The 15,969-nt window shown below is 44.6% G+C and overlaps 1 long non-coding RNA gene across 2 annotated transcripts in view; it reads left to right on the top strand.

Moving 5' to 3' along the window:
• LOC102165540 overlaps positions 1-15,969 on the top strand; it is a 282,871-nt gene that overhangs the window by 136,113 nt on the left and 130,789 nt on the right. Inside the window, exons 4-5 of one of the 2 annotated variants that reach the window (XR_002342823.1) lie at positions 2,929-3,176; positions 9,337-9,425. This is a non-coding gene — a long non-coding RNA (uncharacterized LOC102165540). The remainder of the gene's footprint in view (positions 1-2,928; positions 3,177-9,336; positions 9,426-15,969) is intronic. The other variant, XR_001307847.2, reaches the window with a different exon arrangement.

A 15,969-nucleotide genomic window follows, 5' to 3' on the forward strand; every position in this document is an offset into this window, starting at 1 on the left:
AGCAACATCAGATCCAAGCCGAGTCTGCAACCTACACCACAGCTCATGGCAATGCTGGATCCTTAACCCACTGAGCGAGGCCAGGGACCGAACCTGCAACCTCGTGGTTCCTAGTTGGATTCGTTGACCACTGCGCCACGACGGGAACTCCTCCATTTTTTTTTTTTTTTTTTTTTTTTTTTTTTTTTTTGCTCTTTAGGGCCTCACCTGTGGCATATGGAGGTTCCCAGGCTAGGGATCAAATTGGAGCTACAGCCACTGGCCTACACCACAGCCACAGCAACATCAGATCCAAGCCGAGTCTGCAACCTACACCACAGCTCACGGCAACGCTGGATCCTTAACCCACTGAGCGAGGCCAGGGACCGAACCTGCAACCTCGTGGTTCCTAGTTGGATTTGTTTTTGCTGTGCCACGATGGGAACTCCCCTTTTTTCATTTCTTCATGATCAGGCAGCACATTCTAAGTAGTCTGGGAACGACTTGAGCTCAGAGGTGTTTCTGTAACACCCCGCGCAGTACACCTGACAACGGATCAGTGGCCTGGATTTTCAAGGTGATGTGGAATCTCTTTAGTTATAGCATCTCCAGATCCTGAACTGTGAGTTCAGATGAGAGATAATGGGAATCTAGTTGTGGGTTAGAGAATAAGGTATTTAGGGATGAGTGTAGATAGTGCTTAGAGTTCATGGCTCTGGGGAATGGAAGAGGGGGATTTGAGAATTATCTAGCTTTTGCTCAAGCAATTGGGAGGCTAGTGAGGCCATTCATTGAGACAGAAGATACAGGAATATGTGTGCTTGTGTGTGCGTGTGTGTGCATTTGTGTGCACGTATGTGTGTGTGCTGCATAGGTTTGTGTGTGCCGTGCATATGTTTGATGTGTGTGTGGAGATTATTGTGGAGATGATGCAATACATTTTGGATAAGTTACATTGAAGGCACGTGCAGCCCCAAACCTCCCTTGGGCCAGGAGCCTTGGACAGAGAGTTTCTCCTCAGAGATTCCAGCTTCTCCTGTGAGCTTGCCAGGAGAAGAACACTCCAGAATGATGAGCAAAGCCAAAGTCTTAGTAATGCTGAGAGTCAAGTCAGGAAAATCACTGCACTGTGAGTTCTTTGGCTTCTCTCTCAACCTCAACGCTGGTCACTTTTGGCAGGCTGGTCATGGGTTGCTGGTCTCTGATAAAGAGAATGGCTTTTTCCTTGGGACCATCAGCCATATTAGTTTTAATATTATTAAAAGGTGACATATACATGGGAAAATTTGAATTCTTACATGCACCTTAAAAAATGTGCCCAGAAACCTTGTATTCTGGTATGTTCTATTTTGGCTGAAATATAGTACTTTTAATGAAGAGTTCGTTGAGCTATCATTTCCTTTTTGAGTCTAAGGGTGGAAGTTCAAACAACTCAGCAATCATTCCTGTCATCTACCTCTAGCTTCATATTGCAGAAGACAGTGTTATCTGGAGGCAAGGCAAATACAAAATTCAAGTCAAGTTTAATAGGAATAGAGGTTGCAAGATGAGAAGGGCATTGCTATAGGCTGAGTCTAGAGCAGGTCAAGCTTTCTTATGAGCTAGGGCCAGGCATGTCCAGGGGCAGGGGATGGGACACCGAGGTTCTGAGGGATGCTGCTCTATGCCGTGACCCCATAGGCACTGCCGTGGAACTCAGTCGCCTCTGCGTCTCAGAGTTTGTGTCCTTGAATTAAGGCGAAACTTCTTTGCTCTCACTCTTGGATTCCTCTGGCAATCCGTAAATCATCCTGGAATTTGTCAGGCCTGTGGGCCAAAAGCCTGTGGGTTGGGGGAATATAATTGTTAGCAATCCTTACAATGCCTTAAATACAAAAGCCAAAGGCACAAGGGTGTTTATATCAATCTTCTCTAGGAGCGTATAAAGCCGTGAACCAGCAAGTTAACCAGCCTGGGGGGAATGGTAACCATAGCCTGGTTAAGTTACTCCATAGCACGATCCAGTTGGTAGAGAGAGAAGGCTGGACCCTGGAGGGGTGCCTGCTTGCCCTTGGCCAGGGCCTTATTGGTGTCATTCAGCCTGATGAGGTCACCATTGGTCAGTTCTGTGTATATATACAGAGGTAGCCAGGTCCCCGGAGGTGAAAACATCAACCATGTGAGCCTGTTGTGGAAGTGGGCACCAGATCATGCATTCACAGCGGCAAATGCCTAGATGGTGACTAGAATGTTCCAGCACAGACTCAGGCCAGTCCCATCTCTGGGCAGCATTTCTGGAACGATGCAATATCACCCAAACTGCTGAGTGACCAAGGAATTGAGCCAAGGGGGAGACTTGATCTGGGCCTGGTGGAGTCTGATGAACTTTTCCCAGCTCATAGAGGAGGGCACCTCCCAGGTGGCCAAATGCCCAAGGCCTGGATACTGGGCCTCCCTCTCAGGTACTGCTGGCTGCATGTCCTCCTCTCTGAGCTGTCCTTTCACAGCCCTGGCTCCCCGAGGCTGCACCCAGTCATGTCAGTGATCTGCAGCATCTCAGTCTCCATCCAACAAATCAGATCCTGGCTTCCTTCCGTGGCTGGCTTAGCTCTTTCCCTGGCAAACTAACTTAGATTTATACCCAGAAATTCTCTTTATTTACAAATTTAGGGATCATCTGAACCCTCCTCCCTGGAATTATGCTTATACAAATCAAATCATTATGACATGGAAACTGTAGAAGCTTGGAAAAAATACAAGACAGATAATAATACTATACAAAAATATACAATTTTGTGCCACTGCTTCTTATAGCTGCAAAGCAGTTTGTGTGTGTATGTGTGTGTGTGTGTGTGTGTGTGTGTAAGGAAGATCAGAGATTATGGAGAAATGTAAACTTAATATGATTAAATAGTGGAATACTCTATGTCATAATTTTCCTTGACATTATAAATATGTTTTCATCATCAGTGACAAGAAAAAAATACCTTGACTTTCACATCCATGAGTTCCAATCCGTCCTGGGGGAGCAGTCAGGCCATCTGGGTCGGAAGAGGCCGGAACCGGCTTCTGGCCAGAGCAGACCTCTTCTTGGATTCCAGCCTCTGTGATCAGAATCTTTCAGCCTAAACGCACACCCTGCCTTGCCCAGACCCCACTGGGAGCATTTCAGGGTTCTCAGGAAGTTGATGGTTCTGAGTTCGGTGCCTCACCAAGAGGTCAGTTGTTTTCTATTTCAGACATATCCTCAGGCCTGAGCTCCTCAAAAGGGAAACGACGATGGTGGTGGTGTTGGCTTTCAGCTCCCAACTCCAAAATGGAAAAATATGCTGTCGCTGAGCCTCATCCGTGTTTCTGAATCTTTTTCAGATGGGCTCTTCTGTGATTCAACTATCTCTGCCTTTCCCATTCTTCTCTCCCTAAACAAAGAAACTTTTTGTTGATTTAGTCCATCAAGTGAGATAATGTCACTGAAAGGCTGAGGGCTGCACGATATATAGGATGGTTATTTTGCCAGCACCTATTTTGAAGGATCTAACAAAAGGCATTCATTTACAAAGGAGTTAACACCATAGAATTCTACTGTATGTCTGCTCATCAGTGAGTTGGGGCAAAGCAGAAAACAAACTCAGAGCTGGAAAGTCTCTTTGCCGCATTAGAGCTCTGAGAGAATGTTGGTTACGTGGGTGACTGGCCCTGGGGTGGGCATGGAAAACCTCAAGGGCAGGTGTCCAGAGGGCAGGATTGAAGCATGAAGGTCTCTTAAACTTTCTTGATTTCATGTCCTTATATGTCAGAGGAGGGGCCTGATGAGGCGATCTCCGAAGGCACTTCTAGCATCATGTTGGTGACTCACAAAACCTTATTTGAGATATATGGTTCCACTGGTCTAATTTTTCAAGCCAGTGAGATAGCAAGTCACATGTTGCCTTTGTATAACAGCCACAACTTAAGAGTTAAAGATCCAGGGAAAGTACTGCATGGTGAGATTTGTGATTTCTTTTTTATTGGAAGGTCTGGTTTGTAGCAGAAGATTGCAAAGTACACTCTGGGGCCGGTACCCACAGCCTACAGAGAATTTCATATTCTGTGCCGAATGGGCAGGCAGACAGAGCAGCAAGACAGATGGAAGAGGCCAAAGTTGAGAATCTGGTGTGGTGAACATAGTCAGGGCCTACGTTTCTGCTGGGAGGTAGTGTGGCCTCTCAGACGCATCTGTGGGCTCAGCCCATAAAACGATCACAGAAATCGAATTCTAATACTTTTCCTGGGTCTGAGCATATAATGTCTCCTCACATGAAAAGATGCCCTAGAGGAGAAAAACCAGGATGAGGTACTTTATTTTTATGCATTTTGGGTCTCTGCCGAAGAAAGCCAAAGAAGTTATGGGGTTGGTTAAACTTAAATTGTGGTTAGGAATTACCCACAGATCAGAACATTAACTGATGATTCAAATTCCCTTGCATCTGGCTATGGTAGCTGAATGGGGTTTTGATGGATATGGCGGCAGTGCGATATGTTTTATTGCATGTTGTTCTAAGGCCGGGTCTGTGCCTTATATTTAATGTTCTATAGGATAAAAGTATATATAAGCTGGCTCCGTTTGTTCAGAAAGTGTTAGGTAATTTTAGTTGATGTGTCCCTATTGCACACAAACAGGAACAAGGTTGAAGTTCTATTTAAGCTTCATAGTGGGTTTACCAGTTTCACAGTGCCCCTCTTCACAGCTGTTCTTGACCACTGGAGGGTTGGGTCATTGACCAAAGCTACATATCCCTTGCCCTAGGCTCATGTTTGCATATGGCACTGTGGAAGGGCCAACTATAGCTGGAGCTGAGATGGTCTGGATAAGACTCATCTTTCAGAAAGTAAGCTTAACTGGTACCAACATAATGTCTAGACCCCAAATCTCAGCATTGTTACTGTCTGATGACAGCATTGCTGTAACAACAAAGATAAGTTCCATTCAAAGATGATTAGCTGAGAACCAGCTATTGACAGGATTTGGAACAAATGCCAGCTGTAGCCCTTGACCTAAGGAATTTATTGTTTCTAAATTCTGGAGGTTGTTGGAGGTTGCATAGTTTTAGTAAACAGACTTAGTAGAGAAATAAGTACAGGTGATGGGTCATTGGAGGAGGGAGGGGAGATAAAGATTGGGGAACAGATGAGCAGGAAGCCCAGATCTCCTGCTGAAGGGGAGGCTGGAGGCATCCATCATAATCTTGAGAATTTTCCTAAAGTAGCGTATTGATTCTCTATAGTAATGAAAGAAAGAAAAGTGATGCAGGAATACAAATACGTTAATAGTAAAATAGCTTACAGTTGTTTGCAATTCAGTCCATTTCTATATTTTAAACTGATTATCCTCTGGGATAGAGCTGGATCTTGGTGACTGTGAAAATTTGGTCTTGAGCCACTAAGGGGTGGGCAGCCCAGCCAAAGAACCTCAAACTGACACCCAAGGCCTCTGATTACTGTGAGTAGCTTTGGAAATGGGCCACATTAGGAGATTTTGTCATACAAAAAGATCTTTTTATTTGGTTATTATTTATTTCTAAATAGCCTTGGAAACCAAAGAGTAAAAAAATCATAAGCATTAACAAAATGCCAAGAAAAATTAAAGAGAACCATAAAATTCAAACACTTACCAAGCACTCTACCAAGCCAGGTACCATGTATGATATGACTCACTCCTTATAATTATGGATGTGACATGTATGAGGTATGTTTTATCATCCCCGATTTATAGATGAGTCATTAATTAGGACAGCAGCCAAAATGGAAAGCACAGTTAAACAGGTTGAGAGCTGAAGTGTCAAACATGATGCCCTGGTTAATGGCGGGTTGTTGATGTGTATTACCTGGCTGGTGGGTCTTTGATAAAATGTGCATTGACTTTGGCTCAGAAAAAAAAAGTCTTAGGTAAAAACAAATTTATCTGAAATAAACATCACAATATTATGTTTTAAATCTCCTGTATAAAAATTCAAATATAGAGTGCCCATATAATTTTCCCCTTCTTTTTGGGTCTCTTTGATTTTCAAACTGCTGTAACAATCATAGTCAATTTTAAAGTGTCGATGATAACAATACCGTCCTGAATTTTTATAGAGACTTTTTCTTGCAAGGACCTTGAAGTGCTAAAAATGTTGTCATCCATATAGGCAAACCTCGGGAATATCTAATTTAGCAAATGTCAGTGATAAATTCTTCTGGTGCCATTCTCCATGTCTTTGAATATATTAGAACGCCCTGGAAATAAGCATGTTTATTCTACAGCAATTGACTGCTGGTAATATGGTTAGTTGTTGTAATTCCACTTATATTTACTGTTTATCTTTTCAATAGCTGCTGGGATTAAAAGAAAATCCTTTATGTTTTCTTCCTGTTTCTAAAGTGGTAGGTATTAACCACTTTTTAGTGCTTTCTCCAGGTGGGCTGAGGAAAAAACGCTCTCTTGAGCTAACTTCCTGCTTATGCTACTGAGCAGTCTTTCACAAACAAAACTAGAATTAGACTAAAAGTTGGAATTTTAAAGGCCACACCACACAGTTCCTGCACAAATGGAAAGCAACAGAAACTGTGAGGTCCTGTACGTGAATGAAGGAGTCTGGGCTCCCATACACGGACCTCCCTGGCTTCTGCCAGGCTCCCTCCCCCATTAATTGCCCAGCTTGTTTGGAAACTCCTGGGAGACTGAGGGTGTCCCATGTTTTATTTTATTTTTTTATAGATGACAAAGTCATTCTCTTTCACTGGGTCATTTTGAAAGGTTCAGTCTTTGCGCTTTATTTCAATTTTCAACGACTTAATTAGCAACAACTGAACATTGTCCACAATAGCAGCTTTATGTTTAAGAGTCAATTAAGTGCCAGACAGTGTCATTAAGTGGAATAGTGCAGATGGCAGGATCTGTGGGAGCTGGCGAGCGGGCGTGAGGCGGCCTGGGCTCCTTGGGGATGTGGCCAGGGCCTGGCCTCAGATCCCTGCCCCTATGCCCTCTGCTGCCTGGTCACTGATGGCCAGGTTCCTCAGTCTTTCTCACCTCAGTGCCATCACACCCCTGGCCTTCTTCCTGCCCCTCTTATAGATTTAAAGCCTCTCTATGCTTTAAGTTCCAACTTAGATCTTTTTCTCCACAAAACCATCTCCTATGCCCTGCTCATTGCCAGCCCCCAGTGATGATAAGAACCCCCATTATACTTTGGAAATAGCTATTTGTTTCTGTATCTGAGGGTGGATCTATTAATTCTCAGCCCAGGCAGGATAGACAGGTAGAGACGTGTCTGGATTACATTTGAGAAAGGGGCTTAATTGCAAAGGTACTTGGGAGCCTGAGGAAAGAGGGAGACGGAACTCAGCTCCAGGAAGCTGGCTGGGCCCTGCCTTGAAGGACGGGGTGCTGGGGAGACCTCAGAGAGCATGCGCATGTGCTCAGTGTGGCAATTGGTTGCACAGAGACTTGGGACTGAGTCATGGCCCACAGGCATAGTGATCTTCTACTTGGCCCTATATTCATAATTCCCAAAGGGAGGACCTGCTTGCATCGTATAAAGGCCCCTGATCCTGGGTGCCTTTTCCAGGTGGATTTGGACCCATTGGAGAGTCATGGCTGAAGAGCATGGAAGGGCAGAGATCTTGTCCTGTAAGAGTCCAGAGAATAAGGGTATCTGCCTAACTTAATGTTCAAGTGGGGACACTTTGGATGTTAGTGATTATCCTGGGACCAGAGGTGTAACCTTGACAATCCTAGGCAACCAAGTGGGTGGTCCTTTGACCAAGAAGCCACCTAGTGTGAGTCAATTAAGTGCCAGACAGTGTCACAGACAACCTCTCTGTGTCCTCGGCCCTGGGTCATGGTGAGTTTAAATGTCACCTTGTGCAGAGGAGGGAATGGAGAGGAAGGAACTTGGGAGAAGCTCCTGGAATGTTGATGGATGCAGATGCAGCCATAAGTTCACACCCATGTCCCATCTTAGTGGTGAGGAGCCCCGTTGGTGGAAACTGTCAGCTCTCCTTCCAAGGGACCTGTTTCCTGGAAGTGTCCCAGAAGTGCTGCCTGTTCTGGGAGCTGTGGCAAGGCCCCTTTGAAGGCACTGCCTCCGGAGAAGGACTTAGAGCCCCTTGGAGCCCTGCTGATTTATGGGCCTGAGTATCTAAACTCGTAAATATGACAGAGGGTCTCTTCCACTGTCCATTTGCTTGACCCGCAATATTGATCCCGGGTCTAAAAGCAGCAAACTGTCTCTTCTCCCCAGGGGTTGCCCCCCCTCTCCGCCCCCACCTGTTGCCGTGTTTTCCCCTGAATTCCAGCAACATGTAGGGCCTTCATGTCACCAGAGTCATTTTCCAAATGAACAAATTGTGTTTTCTTCTTCGTTGAACCTGATATTTGAGCCAATCTGTGCAGGCAATTTCCTCCTCTTTGTTTTGCTGACCCTGAGCACTCTCAGCCCCCCATAATTATTGGGCCACTCCTGCCACTGGGAGGGCAGCTCTTGTACAACAACAATAATGATTTTGCTGAACATGAAAAGAAAAAGGCCCCAATTCCAGGGTTTGGGCTCCGTTTGAGATGTTGATTATTTACAAAGTCTGCATTTCAGTGTTGAGTTAGAATTTCCAGCAGTGCGTGGGGAGCCACAGTCTGAACTGTGTCCTCTGCTCTCTTCCCCAGAGAGAGCCAGATGCTTCCCAGGGGTGTGTGTGAGGAAGTCAGCCCTACCGGCTCACCTCGTGTGCCCCCTTGTCATTTCTCTCCATGCACTTACATCGAGACTATGTGGAGCCTGGGTCCTGTGGCTGGAGAAGGAACAGGAATTATTGTCTTGGAAAGCCTGTCTCTTTCAGGGAGAAAGGGAAGGATGTGGTGGAGTAGAAAAGGCTCAGGACTAGGAAAGACTCTCCCGACCTGTTAGTCCCACCTTTTGGTGAGGGTCAAACACCTATTCAACAGCCGTTCTGTTTTCTATCCATCTGTCTGTCATCTCCTCTTCGGCTATTAGTGGCTGTCTTGGCCAAATTATGAATCTTCCCCAAGCCCATAGGTTGACATCCTAACCCCAGTGGCTCAGAATATGACTGTATTTGGACATAGGGCCATTAAAGATGTAGTTAAGGTAAGATGAAGTCTTAGGAGTGGGCTTTAATCCAATCTAATCAGTGTCCTTATAAGAAGATTAAGACAGAGACTCACCTGAAGGAGAACCATGTGAAGACACAGCAAGAAGAATGAAATCAGTCCAAACTGAACACCTTCATCTTGGACTTACAGCCTCCAGAACTCCGAAATGATAAACTTACGTTGTTTAAGCCCCCCCAGTCTATGGTATCTTGTTTTGGTAGAGTAGCTGACTCATGTGATGTCTCTTCCAGGGAATGAAGAGTGATGAGAAGAGATGCTGCTCAAGCTGCTCAGAGCCTAGAGGGGAGACCTGAGACCTTAAAGAAGCAGACAGAAGGAGGTAGGTGGGCAACCCCCTGGCTTTGTGTTATCCATCAAACAGTGCAAAGGGGAAAAAAGGGTCTTGCGTGAGCCATTGGCATGGTGGTGGCAGGATGGGTCCTAGTAGGGCAGGATGGCCAGTGACAGAAGCACTGCCCTGGTGGCTTCATAAAACAGAGTAGAGGAGCATAAGGTGCAACATTCCTAAGGCCATGCTAAAGGGACTAAGTAAATAAAGAAAAATTGATTATGATTGTGTGACCTTAGCTTATGCTCATAGGTGCAGGAAGCTGGGGCACATAGGCTGTGTGAACGCCGGTCCATATTTTGGCATTATTCACCTACTGTTTATGAAGCAAGGAGACTTATGCTTCTAATGGGCTGATTCTGCTGTGGGATACAGAGGAGGAAGGGCCAGTTCTTACCTCAAAAAGACCTGGTCCTGCCCTTGGGGATACTACCAGTCATGCCAGGGGAGACCTGTCCATGATGGGCTGGGAGGAATGTTCTGAACAGTGTGTAAGTGCCAGGATAAGCGGTTCAGACCATGGCCTCTTTATGAGGTCAGAGCCAAGGAAGATCAATGTGGGCTAGAGCAGTTCATTTAAGTAGCAATTAGTTATAATTAATCAATTATGTAATTGAGTAGCACTTAATTATTTACTGCCTTGTTCAGTTTTCCAACCACTCACAAGTGTCAGCTTTGTTTCCCCAGCCAGAGCTGAGGCTCCCCCAGAACACGGACAGCCTCCTTCATTGGTATCAGATGGGGCCAGGGTCAGAGTCTCACATCTAAGGACAGTGATCTGAGGAAACAGAAAGCATAGGACTATCACTGTGAGGTCAAAACTGCACAATTCTGCCAAGAAATGAATGTTCAGTGAGTCACCCTTCAAAATAAATGCAGAACAGTGAGGAGCAAACAGCCTAGGTGGGTGTGGGGTTTGTTTCAACTGAACTTGGGCAGAAGGAATGCCACTGGAGTGAGGAGCCTGCTTGGGGACGAATGGTGACAAGAAATGCTCACGATAATGTCCAGTGTCAGGACACCCCTCAGACACTGGACACTTACCATGAGCCTCTGAGGGGTGTCCTCACAGCTTCCTTGCCATGGAGACGGGGGTCCCATTGATGCTTTCTGAAGGGTCCTAGCCTGACCCCTGAGCTGACCCCCAGCAGGTCCACCTGGAGCTCTGAGAGTTAGCACCAAGGGCTGGAGAATGTTGTACAAGCTTAGATCAAGGACTTGAGCTGATTCTACCTCACAGGCTTTGGGTGCTCTAATGGTGTTATTCTTTGGGAGCTGCCTCTTGGAAGCCAGATAGAACATCAAGGGTAATGCAATGAATGGCTTCTTAAAAATAAGTGCAGAGAGCCCCAGGATTTCAGGCTTATGGGAGGCACTGCTAAGCCCCAGCCATATGGCATCCAAATGAACCTGAAGCTCCTTAAAGGACAGACTCCTACAGTTAATGCTTAATGGGATCCTGAACTTTGTGGGGGAGTCCAACGGGTGACCTCCTAATTCTGGATTTCCCTGGCTAGCTCGGGTCTGGCTTATTTGCAGAGAACGATGGTGCCTCCTGTCCCTCCACGAGGTCAGTGGGTGTTATTACCTGCATTCACAAATGGGGCAGAACACCCCGAGACTTGCAGACTGATTGCTTTCATTAACTTTAATTGGATTCTTTCGCACTTGGAAAGAGAAGTGTAACCGGGGTTTAATTGGAAGAGCATCTCAGACCCAGGGTGACACAGGATTGTAAACATTAAAAGTGCTACAGCTGCGTTGGTGGGAAATGTTGAAGTCACTTATGTTGTTTGTAAGAACAGCTCACAGACTTGGGGATGTTAGGAAGCTCTGGGCATGTCAAATTGGGGGATTATTTTTATGCTTGTCTAGAAAAAAAAATGTAATGTGAAATCAGATACATGCAAGTGAAATTACAGAAGAGACCAAACACATTTCAACTGTGCCGTGTGCCAAAAGAAATCTACAGAAGCCGGGAGACCTTCAGCGTAGGTCCAGTCCCCGAGGTGGCCTGGGGCAGCATGCGAAGCCTTTAAACTTGGATTCCACCTTGCTGACCCTTCTCTTGACTCTTTTGCCATGACTATTGTGTCTTCTGCCTGAGATGTTCCTCTTTTGTTTTTCTACATGACAAACTCCCACCCAGCTTTTAAGTCCCTGCTGTTATGTCACAGCCCTGAAGTCTTGGCCAACAGCTCCATAGGAGGTTGTACCTCTGTGCTCTCTGCTCTCTTTGTGCTTCCACAGAACCTTGTCAGCAACTCAGCAACCCAGGGAGTAAAGAGCAGGAGGGAGAGAAATGAGGGGTCACAGATTCAGGATTCCCAAACTGGTTGAAAGGCAGTTATTTCGGGGGAAGATGAACCTTTTCAAATAGAAGCATAGTGGATTTGAGGGCGATCTGGCTGTGACATCTGTCACCCCATTGATCGCCAGGGTTGATTTGGCTGATCTGGCTGGCTAGGTGGGTGTTCCTTTCCTCCCTCACTGCTCCATGTGCATCCCTCCCAAACCTGCGTGCTCGGTGGAAGAGGATGGCCATCCCTGATGGAGGAACGACCGTTTTATGGTCAGGATATACGAGTAGCTGCACTGCCCTGCCAGAACCTCCAAACAAGCTCGCAAAATAGAAACATAGTTGATTTACAATATTGTGTTAGGTTCAGGTGTATAGCAAAGTGACTCAGTGATATTATGTGTATATACATACATATATACAGTTTTTCAGGTTCTTTTCCACTGTAGGTTATTATAAGATATTGTATATAGTTCCCTGTTCTATGCAGTAAATTCTCACTGCTTTTCTCTTTTGCGTATAGTAGTTTGTATCTGTCAATCTCATATTCCTAGTTTGTTCCTCCCATTCCCTTTTCTCTTTGGTAACCATTAAGTTTATTCTCTTTGTCTGTGAGTCCTTTTCTGTTCTGTATACAGATTCATTTGTATTATTTTTTGATTCCATATATAAGTGACATGAGATGATATTTATCTTTGTCTGACTCACTTCACTTAGTATGATAATTTCTAGGTCCACCCATGTTGCTGCAAATGGTAATATTTCACTCTTTTCTATGGCTGAATAAATATTCCATTGTATGTAGGTATATATCACATCTTCTTAAACCAGTCATCTACTAATGGGCACTTGGGTGGTTTCTATGTGGAAATGATCTTTTTAAGAAGCTAATTGGACCTAGGTATTTAATATGCATCAGCGGAACATGAGAATACATGGATTATTGATAACCCCAGGATATGCTCACCTGTCCAGCAGCACTGTGTCATGAAGCATCCACTACTGGCCTTACAGGAGTGGGTGCTGGAGAGGTCAGGCCAACACTGGCCAGCAGCCTGCCCCAGGAGAGTCCAGAGAATCACAATGCATGGATGAGTGCCTGAGGCACTGCCTTAGCCCTCTGTTCCTTTCTCACATGCCTAGTCCTGAACACTGGGCCCGACACTGAGACAGCATCACCACACCTTGTCTGCCACTCTGTATCCTTTCTCAGACTTTCCTTCATCAGGACCTGCAGCCAGGTTCTTTCCTTACTCTAGGGTAACAGTGCCATCTCCTCCTGGGGTGTCTTAAGTGTCAGACAGAAGTGCTAATGATGGCATTGCTGAAACCCAGTGGCGTAGGTTCTGAGCCTCCTCCACACCCTGGATTAGATTTTCAAAGAAAGGTCTCCAGGATGTTTTCCCCACTCACCCCTCCAGGAGCCCGAGTTCATCTCCTTGGTCTGCGGCCGACTCCCCCACTGACCCTGACCCGTGGGTGGCTAGCTGGCTGCAAGAGGGCGCGACATTGGCCTTTCTGGCATGAGATGAGCTTTCCTTCTGGAGGCCAGTGCTCCTTAAAGGTGAAGTGCACACAAAGGTCACTGGCGAGGAAGCCACTTCCCCCTCCAGATGGTTCTTTGATTTTTAAAAATAGCCTTTTCTAATTCACATGAAGAAATGAGACATCCTCTCAGAAATTATGTAAAAGGAATTAACTGTTTCGTCAGCAGTCAGTGGCAGCTCAGATAGCAGATCCTGGATGAGAAGCAAGGTCTGGCTTCATCTGCTGCCCAGCCAGGTCCTGTGGGCACAGAGACTGGCTTTCTCTGGGCCGTTTCAGACTCACAGGTGAGACAGACTGGCAAATTCTCGGGTGAGGACCAGCATCCAGCCTTGATTCCTGGCCTAGTCTATGGCATCACATTTGGAGATGGAGGACTCTGAATGAGGTCATTTAGTCTACACTGTCCAAAAGGGATGTCAGATCCACATGTGGCGCGTCCAAATTGAGAAGCAAGGCGTGTAAAACATACCCACCAGATTTTGAAGACTTAGTCCAAAGAGAGAATAGGAAATGCCTTACGAATAATTTTTTATGCTGATTAAATGTTGAGACAATCATTTTGAATATATTCGGTTAAACGAAACGTACTATTGAAATTGATTTCATCTGTTTCATTTTACTTTTTTTTTTTTTTTTCTGGCTTTTTAGGGCTACGCCCGGAGCATATGAAAGTTCCCAGGGTAGGGATCCAATTGGAGCTGCAGCTGCCAGCCTACAACATAGCCAGGATCCAAGCTGCATCTGCAGCCTACACCACAGCTCACGGCAACACTGGATCCTTAACCTACTGAGCGAGGCCAGGGATCAAACATGCAATGTCATGGTTCCTAGTTGGATTTGTTTCCACTGCACCACGACGGGAACTCCCCATTTTCTAAGTGTAGCTACCAGAAAATTTAAAACCGTATGCGCTTGCATCCTTTTCCTACTGGTCAGTGCTGGTCTATGTCCTCTAAGAGAAGTGAGGGTAAGGGGATATGGGTTTAGCCTTGAGCTGGTATCAAATCTGAGAAACTGGATAGGGCCAGAGATCTTGAAGACGTCCTATAAAATTTGAGGGGATAAATATCTTTTGGTGACTTGTACCAAAACAGCCGAGGTGAGGTTTCCCTTGGAATATCAATCCCCTTTTCAGATCTGGGATTAGTGTAATATGAAGCATTCATTTTTGGACAGAGTTGGACTTTCTTCAGACCCAGTTCTGGGAGAGAACCAAGTTGAGTTGATCTACCCTATATGGGGGCTTCATTATTTTAACTGCAGTGGCCGAGTTGAATTTCCCTGATTGAGATAATCCAGTCACAAAATTCCCAGACCAGTTCTTCAACTCCAGCTGGATAATGACCACAAGATGATTAATTGAGAACACTCACACTACGAAATGAGAACTAGTAGAGTTTACGAACTAGTGAACCTAAGTCTGAGCACCTACAAGTAACATTATTCAATGTACACTTTTGGGTCAGATATACCTTCCAATTTCTTTTTGGGGTGGAATCGATGAATCTCTTGGGAACACCTGACTAGAGGAAATGTCTCCTCAGGGCTCTACCTGTTCTTTGTTTTTCACTACCTTGGTTTTATTTCTATATCACAGACACATCTTCTTCTATGTTTTATGTGCTCTATGTGCTGTGCTAGTTTGTGCCAGAAGAGTCACTTTAGACTTCTCAGTCTCACCAAATATGATTTCTCAGGGATATCTGTATATTTAATTCAAATTTATATATATTTAATTCAAAATTTTGAGTTAAATATTTTTTCTTTGGTCTTCTGTCTTTTTAGGGCAGCATTTGCGGCATATAGAGGTTCCTAGGCTAGCTGTTTGGGGCTGTTGCTGCCAGCTTATGCCACAGCCACAGCAACTCAGGATCAGAGCCGCATCTGCAACCTACACCATAGCTCACAGCAATGCCAGATCCTTAACCCACTGAGCAAAGCCAGGGATTGAACCCGCAACCTCATGGTTCCTAGTCGGATTCATTTCCTCTGCACCACGACGAGAACTCCTAAATATTTTATTGTAATTATATGTTTTGTCATATCTTATGTATTACATTTTATATATTTTATTATATTTGAATTAAATATTTTATTATAACATTCTTCACTCTATAAACCTGTTATAATCATACACTTTTTGTGTATTTATGCTCATGATACATTGGTTTTAATAAGGAAAATTAGAAACAGTTTAAATGTTCTTCAACAAAGGACTGTTAACAAAATGCATTACCAATTCTGTGGCATACATCACATAACCTTTAAAATGTAATTAAAAATTGGTGCATTTACATCTCAAGTAATTACCAATAGACTTCATGTTATTTCAGTCAGCGTGCACTTTCTCCTCTCACCTGTTTAATGTTTATAATTTTTACTTAAAGTTTTTCTTTTTTAAATAAAGCTGTATATATTTAAGGTATACAACATGATGTTTTCATATACCCTGTGAGATAATTACTATAGTCAAGCTAATTAACATATTCATCACCTCACATAGTTACCTTGTTGTGTGGGTGTGGTGAGAACACTTAAGAGTTACTCTCAGCAAATTTCAAGCACACGCTACAACGTTAATAACTATAGTCACTATTTTGTACATTAGATCTCTAGAGCTTATCCTGTGTAACTGAAACTTCATACTGTTTGACCAATATTTCTTCGTTTCCCCCAACCCCCAGCCCT

This window comes from Sus scrofa, chromosome 3 (genome assembly GCF_000003025.6).
Source record: "Sus scrofa isolate TJ Tabasco breed Duroc chromosome 3, Sscrofa11.1, whole genome shotgun sequence".
Lineage (NCBI taxonomy): Eukaryota > Metazoa > Chordata > Mammalia > Artiodactyla > Suidae > Sus > Sus scrofa.